Source organism: Homarus americanus, unplaced genomic scaffold (genome assembly GCF_018991925.1).
Source record: "Homarus americanus isolate GMGI-L3 unplaced genomic scaffold, GMGI_Hamer_2.0 scaffold24922, whole genome shotgun sequence".
In the NCBI taxonomy this organism is placed as follows: Eukaryota; Metazoa; Arthropoda; class Malacostraca; order Decapoda; family Nephropidae; genus Homarus; species Homarus americanus.
This window is the reverse complement of record NW_024722610.1, coordinates 4,514,182-4,527,595: the sequence shown is the minus strand read 5'-3', so window position 1 is coordinate 4,527,595 and position 13,414 is coordinate 4,514,182.

Genomic DNA, 13,414 nt, shown 5'->3' with positions numbered 1-13,414 from the left:
AATGCCGATATCTATGTCGTTTATGTATAAAAATAATAATGGTCCATACTGAGCCTTGGGAACTCCACTTGTGACGTTGCTCCAATGGGACGAGTGCCGCCGTTAATGCTCACTGTTGCTTCCGTCCTGTAACCACGCCCTAATCCATTTAAGGATGTCACCTTTGATGCCATGAGTCTACCTTCTAATTAGTCTTGTGGGGACTCTGTCAAGCGTTTGCTAAAGTCGAGATATACCACATCATAATTGTGCCCCTCGTCCACCTATTCGAAAAACTGATGAAAAGAATGTTAATAGATTAGTTAGGCAAGAACGTCCACTTGTGAAGCCATGCTAAACCATTGATCAATCTGTGCTTCTCCAGGTGATTTCGAATATTTGAAGTGATTGCTTCCAGTAATTTGCCTACTATTGGTGTTAGACTGATTTGATTGCTAGAGGATAGTGATAACTGGTTTAGATCCGCTAACAAAGAGTTTTAAAAGGAGGAGTTATTAATGACGTTATTTTTTCTAAGTTTACGAAGAAACCTGTTAATCTTGGCCTCATACTTAAGAATTCTGAATAAATCGTCTAGAATGGGGCAAATTTAGTTCGGTCGTTAAGTATATTCATCATTTTCTTCAACGTAGACGTTTTATTGAGTATAACAACCCCATTACCCTTATCTGGTTTAGTGATGATAATATTGTCGTTGGATGCTAAGTTTTTAAGTGCGAGAAATTCTTCCTTAGAAAGAGCTTGTTTGGTGCTGAACGAGTTGTAAGGAATAATTTAATAGGTCCAAACGCTAAGTGGTGAAAGAGTTAGTGAAATAATGCAGACCTTTTGATACTGGATCATATAAACTGAGGAAGACAGCTTAAAAGACTCTTAAAACCAAGGAAATGGTTAAAACAGTTTAATTTGGGATTAAAAGCATATTTCAGACCTTTAGATAAAGCTTGTTGTTCTACTTGAGAGGCCTGTTCGAACGGAACGGCCCAAGTGTTCATGGATGCGGGTTATCAAATGTCTTGAAATTTAAACTCAGTAACCGTAACCTGCAGCATTTTAAGTCCTATAGAAATTGCCAGAGACATCGACTAAGCAGTGAAATAAGGACAAGAAGCATAATAATAACCTTACCCGTGACAAGCACGATAAACTATCTCAGAATTAAAGTCTCAAGTGTCTTATTTAGATTACAACCATTTGCAGAATTTAGTAAATACTACAAATTATAAAATGACTTTTAGAATTGAACTCGTCCAGTACCATAAACTTGGAAAACTGGGTTATGTTCACGACAGTAATCTTTCCCTAATAAGGTGATTTTCAGCTACTCAGATTTGACCCTCTCTCAAGTTGAACAACAAGCTTTATCTAAAGGTCTGAAATATGCTTTATCCCCAAATTAAACTGTTTAACCATTTCCTTGGTGATCTTTAAGAAACTGTCTCCTCTCAGTTTATATGATCCAGTATCAAAAGGTCTGCATTATTTCACTAACTCTTTACGCCACTTAGCGTTTGGACCTATTATTCATACAACTCGTTGTGGATGTACATGAAATATATTATCAATAACTTTGTTTCCCAGTTTATATAGTGATGCTAATTAGCTATTGTACAGGAAGTGTGTTGTTGAACAGTCGGCGATCATAATCTTGGATAGCTGGCCGCTTGGGGTATATCTATCAACTCTTCTCCTGCAGTGTTCTTGGTCTCCATGCCTCGTGTCTGGCAGGTTGGCTGGGGACCATCTTCTGTTGTCGACTGTACAGCCGTTGATGCTCTACCGCGTTTATCACTATCAGCCCGCTCACCTAAACTGAGCCCCGTCATCAGTGTGTGTCAGCAGCTAATTTACTTTACGTTGCTGCCAACATTTATATCAGTAATGTATTCAATAACCTCTTACGCCTTTCATCTTGATATAAGACTTTAAATAGTTTAGAAAATAACAAAAATATTCATAAACTTAATTTTTTATGTAATCAATTCATATATTTATTTACTTATTTTGTTATTAATTTTTATCGTAATATACCTTGACTGAAGACAACCCGGATATGTTATCTAATCCAAGACACGACCCTGACCCTAACAACACTCGGCTACCTTCCCTAACCTTACCTGACCTTCATACCCGGGTACATAAACTCACTAAGTTATACCCGAACGACTGGGCTATTCTCCAATTACCTTGACAGCCTTTACCCCCTACTCACTAGACTGGTGTGAAGGGATTCCAGCCTCGCACCTGCTCGGTTCTGCGTGTGTGTGTGTGTGTGTGCTATCTGTATTATGAATATTACAGTAGTTTAATTTTTCGTGTCAATATCAAGTCAGTAACTTTTTTGGTGTGGGGGGTTATATAATGAGAAATTTTTTGATCGCAATTGAAGGAATTTATTATTATTATTGTAAAACTTGGCAGCAACCTCTCTTCTATCTGTCTGTCTGTCTCTCTTCTGTCTGTCTGTCTCTCTCTAGCAACACCCACCACGTAACATATACAGAGGCTTCATCAGGAGTTGACAGGGAGGGAGGAGAAAGTAACCAAGGAGTAGACACAGTTCCTGAGGCCTCGTGGTGTGGAACGTGAGGCAGGAACATTGTACGTCAACCTGTGACTCCCCCCATCCTCTCTCCCTGCCTCCTTTACCTGATGCCTCTGTCTTGACCCCTCCCTCCCTCTCCTTCGTCTCTTTCCTCCTCCTCGTCTCTTCCCTTCCCTCCTCGTCTCTTTCTTCCCCTCCTCGTCTCTTCCTCCCTCCTCGTCTCTTTCCTCCCTACTCGTCTCTTCCCTCCCCTACTCGTCTCTTCCCTCCCCTTTTCGTCTCTTTCCTCCCTCTCCTTCTTCTTCTCCTTACTTCCCCACCTGTCTCTTCCTCGTCTTCTGCAGCCCTTCACTCTTCTCACTCTGCTTCCTCCTTCCTCACATTGTCCCTCCCACCCTAATGCCTTCTATCCCAGGGCTATGTGTCGTCGTCCCACTCACCCTGTCATGGCCTCCTGGTATAGATCAAAGTGTAAAGTTTATCTCTAATTCCCACAGTGGATCAGTGACCTCCAGCAACCCCAAGATCAGTATGGAGAGAAAGCATAGGAGGTCATTCATATAATGTACCAACTCCTTTACTCCCACCCACCTGGACCCAACCCTCATAAGAAAGGAGTTGTTTGTGTTTTAGGTGTCGTCCACTTGTCAGTTCGAACAGGATTGACTGGTTGAACTTTGTACAGTTGCCTGCGTCCGCCTAGCATAGATCATTGCCCCCTTATTTTTTTTTAATTTTCTACTCTGGTGAATGTGTTAGGTTAATTGTTTGATCCCACAGACACTACTTCAATGAATAGTTCATGCTACTGTTTATTCATCTACTGGATATACGAATCTGTGAGAGCTGGCCTAAATCATAATAACAATACAGTATATTATTTTGAGACCAATACTGTAGAAAATATTTGGTTACTGTACTTGCTTATTGTGAATGTATAGAGAAATGTTAACATGCAAGTTTCCACATTATGTCGGGTCACTGAATTACAACTGATTGTAGCTTCTTCTTTTTTTACATGTCAGACCTATAATTAATGTTATTTTGTATCAACATTTATCACATTTTACATTATTATTATGAGTAAGACCTGATGACTGTCGTATCTGTAAGTTCGGACAGCACTTGGGAATTTGCAAATAACAAAGGTTAACTTAACAATGTTCAGGAAAATTTTATTCCTTGAGTCACATCTTCAGGCGTATGATGTCTGGTAATGTTAAGTTACAACAGGACCTTGGCTCAACCACCTGGGTGATATACCGTGACACTAATAACACACTATACCCGAAGTGATCAGCCTCAACCTGAACCCCCACAGAGCAAAGACGGTGGCACCAGTCCGTCAGGCCCCACAAGGAGGTCTAGGAAGTTGTATTTATGTTCTTAATACATATATGATGCTAATTCTCATTTATTATATCATGTTTATATATAGATTAAATTATGTTTATAAAGCATTATATATGATACAATGCAATCTCTTGTGTGTCTTTTGCAATGGGCACAAAAAACTGGCAGCTGACCATCCTGCCAGCAAAGGATATTTATACTTTATTTTACTGGGATGTGGAGGGAAGGCAGAAGATGCTGATGCTCACTCGCCTGTAGATCCTTCTCCTAAAGTCTGCAGGGACAGACAAACATCCTCATTTACTGAGGAGTTAAGAGTGGTGGTCGAGCTGCAACAGTACACACCGAAAATACAGATTCACATTCTCTTACTAATTACCAAAATTATGTTTGAATTTTTCAGTGAATTATAAATATTTGGATCTGAATTAGTGAATAAAAATACTTCTTGATTAATAAAATATTCAGTTAAAAGAAAATGAAGGATTTAAACAATTTCTAACCAAGTTTTACTATTAACATTATAAGTGAATACCGGGCTAGATTATTGGTGGTGGACTTGGGTCAGATTCTGCTTGACAATGGAGAATTCTTAAAGCTCACGGTCCTAGGAGGCAAAATACATATATAAATAGCTATATGCACATGTATAACAACATTATGTATGCATAAGAAAATATAATAAATATGAAATAACATAAATAAACATAAACATGAAATAATACTGTATGGTCCGCACCGATAAGTATTTGTAATGTATACCGTAGGTACCGATACGTATAATTATATCCTCGAGATAAATTAGGTAAATTTTATTAATAATACCAACAAATGTTTGATAATAGGTCCATAAAGTGAGCTGCAGTAGTAAAAACATGATAGCATATAATGATGATTTGGCTTCCAGTACAGTAGGCTATTAAATCGGAAAAATCTTTTTCCCAAATATACCTTGTTGATTATAGGGTGCATCTTATGACCTGGAATATGGTACTCTGTACTGTCCTGTAGTGTTGACTCCTTGTGATCCATGGCAATCCGTGAGTTTCGAGGCGCAAGCTTTAAAACCACGAGTTTTAAGGAATACTGTATACAGTATAGTAATACAATAATTGTTTGTCGTATCACATGCATAAGGGCTTTATTGTCCTTTCAAATGAACAATAAACACCTTGTATTTGTTACAACACATTTTTATGTAATATACTGTACATCCACATACAGTATAAACATATTATTGATGCCCATGTAAAATATAATGGAATTTCTGCTTTCATAATAATCAAAAGCATAATTGTCATATGTATTAAGAAGTACAGTACATGTATATTCTTTCCTGAGAACGTCAATAACCTGCCATCTTCCTGGAGATAGACAACAACAATGAAAGGAAGTGCTGAATCATTTGTTTGTTCTTATTTTTGGCTGTTGCATTTACAACGAAATGGTAAGAGGAAATGTGTATAACATCTTTAGGTAAGGGATATTATAACAAGAATACTCACAGGTGTGTGTAGTTCACAATTTTAACACAGATGACATTGCATTATCTCATTTAGTTACAATACTGATTGAGTTCGAAAGGAGACACAGATTTTTTGAGTGACTGTACAGTATACATAGGAAACTGTACACTACACCCCAATGTACAGTACAACATTTACCTGCATTGTCTGTACACATGCTGAACTGTGTATAGCACCTTCATAGTCTACATACAGTATATGCCAGACCATATTAAGTAAAAGGTCTGTTTGGATATATTACAGCTAAAACTCTTATACTGTATAGTTCTCTAATGGATTGATGATAAACCTATCAAATTTAGTACAGTGTAACATGAAGAAGCAGTTGTTGTGTTGATGGTTTAGTTGGAGTGTTACAGTGTGGTGTTTACTGAACTAGTCTGAATTCTGCTACCTGTACTGAAAACAAAAACAGACTTTATCTAAACAATTTTCACTATAATTAATGGGACATATAAAAAATGCATTATCCAGTACAGTATTTCAATATATGGATTTAAGATGAGTCTTGTCTGATAAGGATATAGAATTCTAATTTTTCTCATTTCAAATTTTATTAAAAAATATGACAATACAATTCCAATCAACAGACAGTGAGAACGACTAAAATATTTCTCAGGACATATGATAAACGTATATATCTTGCCACCTAGCCAAGCCAGCAATTGTAAATAACATTTCATGTATCTTTGTGTCGATCAAACATACTGACAGAACGTTGGACATATAAACACAGAGGCACACAAAAATCCTTCAGTACAGAAAACATGACCACCAAAATGAGGAAAAAAGTGACTGTAGAGAGACAAGTCAAGTAGGCACAAATCTTAAGACTCACACACATCACGTTCCCAGTTTTGTGAAGTGCAGAACGGCGATATGATGGGTGAGGTTGTAAAAATAGAGAGGATAGATACAGTAAAACAATCCAAACCTAAATGGAGAGGGTTAGATCGCTGTGAGAGGCATCGATGAGAAGTCACTGGTAATACAGTTCAAGGTTCATTCCGTCATGGATCTCCGTAGTCTCCGATCGTGATGTGGTCTTGAAATGTGTACCACTTCTTGAGGACAATCTTGTCCAGCGTGTGCCTGTCTGTGCGCTATGAGTTTCTTAGAGTCACGATCGTGTCGTCGGGGTTGCATTTCACCCTTACTTTCTTCCCAAGTCGTCGTTACGTAACTAACATTATGATGGCAAGGGAGTGCGGAGGGTGTCGGTGGCTGGTGGTGGCGTTGGAGGCGGCGTTGGGCGTTGGTGGAGGTGTCGGTGGTGGTGAAGGGGGTGGTGGAATTGCTGGAAATACAAAAATCTATTAGTTCACTGTATAAAAATTTGTACCAGTTTTTAGAGTCTGGGAATGCCATATAATATGAAATAACACTGAGAATTAATTATTACATTCTGAAGTTTGCAATTAGAACACAATGGGAAATACAAATGATACGGTAAAAATAATAATGATAAATATAAAACTTAAAATTGGATAACATGAAAGATAGTACACTACACATACAGTACCTAACAAAATCTGAAATGATAAAAACCTCACTCTATCAATCATATTCTTCATTCAGTCATCAATTATGTAGCTACTTCTTTTAACCAGTAAAATAATATCCCATTTGTTAAGCCTTGTGATAATCTTTTCCTGGAGTACAGAACATTGTATAATACAGTATATATATATATATATATATATATATATATATATATATATATATATATATATATATATATATATATATATATATATATATATATCTCAACAACAGGTGAACCACTCTCCCTCACCTGGACTTTGAAATTACTGTATTTATGGTAAAACTTTATAATGTGTACAGTACTATCGAAATTCTCTGAGTGATTTAGTATTTTAGGTAAAGTTAGTTAAGAGTTTAGAGTAAAGGCATATTTGTAGACAGTACACTATAGTAGCACCACTCTTTCTGTGTACTGTACTGTATAAATATATTCTTTTTATTGTTTTAGTCTCATAAAAACAAGACATAGCTTACCTGTTGTCAGTGCTTCGCAAATTGGGGAAATATAGTCCTCCTGACTCACGATACATCCGATTATACCAGGAACGAACCACGACCACTACCAAATTTGTGTACCTGGTATTTATTATTGGTTGCCAATTTTTCCATAACATCAAATCACATACAGTTCCGGTGATTTTTTTTAATTCAAATCTTCAAAGACACATAGGCAATGGCAGAGGAGGTGGATTCTAAACGAGATACAAAAATAACAGCGTCGACCATCTCTAGATATATCAAAATACAGTACTGTACACACGTAATAAAAAAAAATCATACTTCTAAACCAATTATTATCGTGTCAACCGTAAAAACACGCACTTCCACCCTAGGAAGAGTGATGTAAAATCAACCATCATCCTTCTTGTCAACTCAGCCCACAGCCTCAAGTCTATAGGGTTTATACCTCGGGAGAAATGACATTACAGTCCCTCACTTTAGTATTAATTTCTAATAATGATTCACCACCTAGGAATATTTATACAGGTTTTAGATAGTAATTAAACCTAGAAACTAAATAAAATCTCTAATCAACACGAGAGAAGACGAGAATTAAACCCCTGAAGCCTTTGGAAACCTGAGATAGCCAATGTTAAAACCTATATTAATGATGTTAGCAATGTTAACCAATCACTTGTGTTATATCATTAGGAAGATAATTACCTGGAGTTAATGAGTAAGTGGTTGTTTCGGGTAATATCAGCGTTAGTGATGGTGATAGGCGGTCATCTGTGGCAGCTTCAGTCACTCAAGTCAGGATGTAAACAAAGTCAGCATTCGAGTACCCAGAACCTTCTCTGAACGACGAAAACACTCCATATTATATAAAACATAGCTAGAATTGATATATTAACTACAATATATAAAACAAAATAGGAATTTATTTACCATTATTTATCTTTTAATTTTATTTTTCGAAAACAAGGTAAACTAAATAAAACCAGCAAGAAAGTATGACATCACCTTTTATCTTTTTTCTTATATTATTGTGTATATATTGTCTATTGTTTCATATCAAAGTCCTTTTTTTATTTTATTGGATGTGGGAAACTTTGAATGGTTATTTGACACAAGAGCTGGATATATAAGTATTTTTTTTTATCATTGCTTCAGTCTTTCTAATTTTTACGACGAAAGCAAAATTATTCATAAGACTTCAATTACACAGAGGTAAATGATTTATCCTCAAAATATGAATAATGATATATTGAAGCCTTTCCTGTGATTTAGTTACTTTTTATATTTCAGGAGCCACTGGAAGCTTAGCTGGATGGAGCCTCAAGAAGAGTCACATATACAAAAAAAATGAATATAAAATCAAAGACTTCTTATTCATCAAACTCAATAAACCAGGTAAATATATTCTAACAACATTATTTTTACTTCTTTTTCACTTTAATCCTCTTCACCACTGGTCGGCTCGTTCCGTGTTTTCAAATAATACATAACAGATGAAGTCATTGAATACACTGGTGGTTGATATATACTAATATGGTCAATTTGTGTTAATGAATAATAGGTGAGGTATTTTGGTTACAGGTTATACAGGTTATTTGTATGTATAGTGATGATTTTCTCATTACCAGTCCTGCAGCAGAAAACGGATATAATTTTAAATGGGACTATTTTGTTTTGTATATGTCCCAGCTGTTTACTTTATTTTGTTCTGTTTATCTTATAATTATTGATTTGTTATGAACTAGTGTAATGACTTATCAGTTTGTTGTAAAAAAGTGTCATTCACTGTTTGTATAATATTCGTAACTTTGCCTCGCTTGGTAGTATGGTACAATAGCATTCTCCTTTGTCTATTTCTCTCAAGATACTCAGAGACTTTTCCACAGAGAAATGGTGGCGTCAACAAATGTCTTGTATATATTCAAAAAATAACTGTCGAGAGAAAGTGTTTCATATGAGGTAAGAAGGCGGCTCTAATAATAATAATAATATTTATTCAGTAAAATTACATCATACAAGTCTACAATTAGTTTGGCATGTATATAGAGATGTAGGTATACAGCTCAGCATTTACTTATTCCTAATCGAGATAGTGTCCAAATACATAAAATTATCAATAACAACAACAGTAGGCCTAGCCCTCAACACCCAAGCCCCGTGCCTATGTCAAAGTATTGGAACATAATTTTTATAATAATTTGTAATACTTCCAAGAGTTAGGACTTTATTTGACTAGACATCGACATTTTTTCACAAATCCAGCTAGCCTGGGGAGATAGATAGATAGATATTCAATAAAATCGTCATTTGAGTTTACATTAGTTAGGTTTGATTAGGTTAGGTTGGGGTTCCTCATGCCCCCAGTGGTGACGTCAGCAGGTCAACAGCAGCAGCAAACATCAGGGCCTTCCATATGACAGTGCCAGGAGTGCCCTCGCTGACCCTGTAACACAAACGGTGATATAATTTCAATGGTAAGATCAGGTCAGTCAGGTTATACCATGTTAGATCAGATCAAGTCAGGATATACGTCGCCATATTAGGTTAGGTCAGGTCAGGAATACCCACCTCCTACTTGAAGACTCTGTTGAGGATTGGTGGGCGTGTGACCCCTGCCCCGCCCTTGACCTTCTTCAGGTGGTGGTGGTACTGACGGGGTCGAGCTCGCTGGGTGGTGATGCTGTTAGTGATCCAGAGGTTGTGGCCCACTCGAGCACCGCACTGACACCCACCCACCCAGAACACACGTTCGATCACACGACAGGAGAAGGAAAGGAGAGAGGAAGGAATAGTGAGTCTGTGTATGTTGTGTAAAGTAATTGTGTGTATGTGTGTGTACTCTCTCTCTCTCTCTCTCTCTCTCTCTCTCTCTCTCACAGGCGGTACTCACGGTAAGGTTGACCTCGTTGTTGGTGAAGTGGTGCCTCTTGAGTCGGAGGGTGAGCCTGGCGGTGGTAGTCCTGGTGAGGTCGGCCTCTTGGGTGACCTCCAACACCTCCTGTACCCATCCTCCACCTGTAGTGGCTGAGGAGGAGGAGGAAGAGAAGGAGAAGAGAGGAGGAGGAGAGAACAAATTAGGAGATTAAAACAGTTGTAATTATTATCTACGTCTCTCTCTCTCTCTCTCTCTCTCTCTCTCTCTCTCTCTCTCACCTGAAGGCCATTAATGAACCAGGTGAAGACAGGTGTCGGTGAGCTCTCAGCACAGTACAGTTGACCCCAACACCTCTCCTGGGTAGTAGCGGATCTTGTACCCGACCAAGATAGGGCGGGTAGCAGGCGGATCTGTGTGGGAGGGAGGAGGTTGGTGTATATAAGGGGAGAGAAGGGAGATAGGTGAAGAGGTGGGTGTAGGGGTAGGTGAAGGGGTAGGTGTCGTATTACAACTCACCTATAATGGTCATGTTGGCAGTGACCAGGTGTTGGGAGAAGGTCAGGAAGTCTGCCACCGCCTCACACACGTAGGTCCTGTAGCTGCAACGCCCACACGCTGTAGCACCACGTGTCCTAGGCCGCCCAAACCTGCCTTGTAAACAAACATCACGTGACACCAGGTCTCCCATATCAACCTTGTAAACAAATACCTGAGAGGACAATCTACCAGAGTGTTGTGGCGGCACAGTGCGAGCTCTTTTAAGACCAGACTTGACCAACACTGGAGCAGGCACAGTTACACTCAGGAGCCAGTACAGGCGCAGTACTTATCAACATTATCACATTTCTACTACACAATCACTCCATCTACTACCACACCACCTACCACCACCTGAAGGAGGACCTACCTTAACCTTGATGCCTGGGAGAGCGAACACCGTAGCAGGGTTGCCAATGGAGTAAGCTACAGATGCTCGATAAAACTGAGACCCGTCCTTCCACCAGGAAAGGGAATACAAAGGTCCAGGCCAAGGATCCACCGCACCACAACGATACGTCTCCTCCGCCCGCGCCTCCTTCGGTACTTCACGCTTCGTATATATACACTGAGGACCCTGGAATGACCACGAGAGGTCAGTGTTAGGTAAGTACCACGAACAAGAACGCTATTTTTTGGAGGGATCTAAGGCCTCGAATCAATTTTACATGTGAACTAACCAAAATTACTAAAATAATTTGGTTTAGTTGGTTCAGATTAGAGCTGGTTTCTTAAAATATCATTTGAAAGTTAAATGGTTGGTGATAAAAGTGGTACTGTTCGTGTTATTCTCCCAGCATTGTGTTTTTATATGGTTTGAATGATCAAGCATGAAAATGGTGTCGTATTTACCCCGAGACTACCAGATTCACAAATAAATTCATTCTTGTATCCACCAATTACGAGGAAAATATAACTTAGTACAAATTTATTCTTGATAAAAACGATAAATTTTAACACCAACCGTAAAGACGACTGGATAAACATTGGGCAGATTAAGATGTCGTTCACAATAACCTTAAGTAACACAATCGATGACATACAGTAATTGTGACACAGTATATGATCTTACCTTTACTGTAGAGAATTAAGATGAAGGTAGCGAGCGTGTACACTGACATTATAATATTGTCAGGATGATATACACGGTCTGGCGGGCTGCTGGGCTGGTTGGCGGGCTTTGTCGGTACTCCTCGGTATCCCAGCCAGTCCGCCACACCTCCTATAACCGTCATCAAGGAGAGCAAAAGACGCCTCAGTAAATCACTTGTTGGTTCAATAAAGACACATTCCCTCCACTCTAGCGTTGATGTATTACTGCTAAAACTAATAACAGCTGTAGTGATGACTGGTGATGGTGACGGTGTTGTGGTGACGATAGTGTAGGGAGAGGGCAAGAAGGCGTCTGCGTGGTGTTGACGTTTGTGTGAGTGAGGCGCCTTCGACAGCCCACAGTCCTCAGAGGAGATTATCAGAGAGAGAGAGAGAGAGAGAGAGAGAGAGAGAGAGAGAGAGGATTAAGAACGAGAGAGAGTTGAGAATGCTGAGAACAAGAGGGACGTATCAAGCACAACCTGATCCTAAGATCTTACAAGAGTATGACAACATTGTATGGGGAGGGGGGGGACAGGTACCAGATGCTCACTGTATGGGTGTTTACAAAGTCCCTTTATGTTTGTGTGTTGACAGTCTCTGAGGAGGTTGTATATTCTTTAACATTTTCTGACAGTCTGGATACGCGTTTTCTGTAACAATTTAGATTCTTATTTCTGTAGCAACTTAGATTCCCGTTTCTGTGACTTTGGTGAGACGCTGTTCAAATTTCATGAATACAGTTGACATAATATTTGAACTAAAGGGGCTGAGGTTGTCATGAAGTATAAATAAATGCATTTTTTAAGTTCAAAATATTTATTCAGGAACATCAGTACCCATCCTAAGAGGTATTGTGGCGCCTCTACCTGTGATTAAGGTCGAGTGATGTTGACTTCTTTCTGGTCTTCCTCTGAACCTCACAGGATAATGGCGTAGCTATAGGAGGTAGGTGTCTGATGGTATTTCAGGAGGAGGAGGGCAGCCAGGAAGGAGGAGGATTGTGAAGCGACCTAACCCTCCTTATCTTCCTCCACCAGCAGGCAGGCCTTCCTCCTCCAACCAACAGGCCTTCCTCCTCCACCAACAGGCCTTCCTCCTCCTCCAACAGGCCTTCCTCCACCAACAGGCCTCCTCCACCAGCGCAGGCCTTCCTCCTCCACCAACAGGTTCCTCCTTCCCCACCAGCAGGCCCTCCAGCCAGTAGTGCCAGCCTGCAAGAAGGTCACTGGAATACAATGATCACGGGTTAAATTGATCATGACGCGCCACAGCCACTGACACGCTACAGCAGCTCTCACAAGTAAACACCAGGAGAGAGAAGGACTGACCAGCGAGAAGGAAGCGGGAGGCACTCAGCTGCAGGATGGCGGGCGTCTGGACCACCGGAGGAACCTTCCGCAGGAGCGGGAGAAGACACCCGTCACCATCACGCTCCTCCTCCTCAAACTTCCCAGTCTGTCCTCACCACCTCGTCCTCCC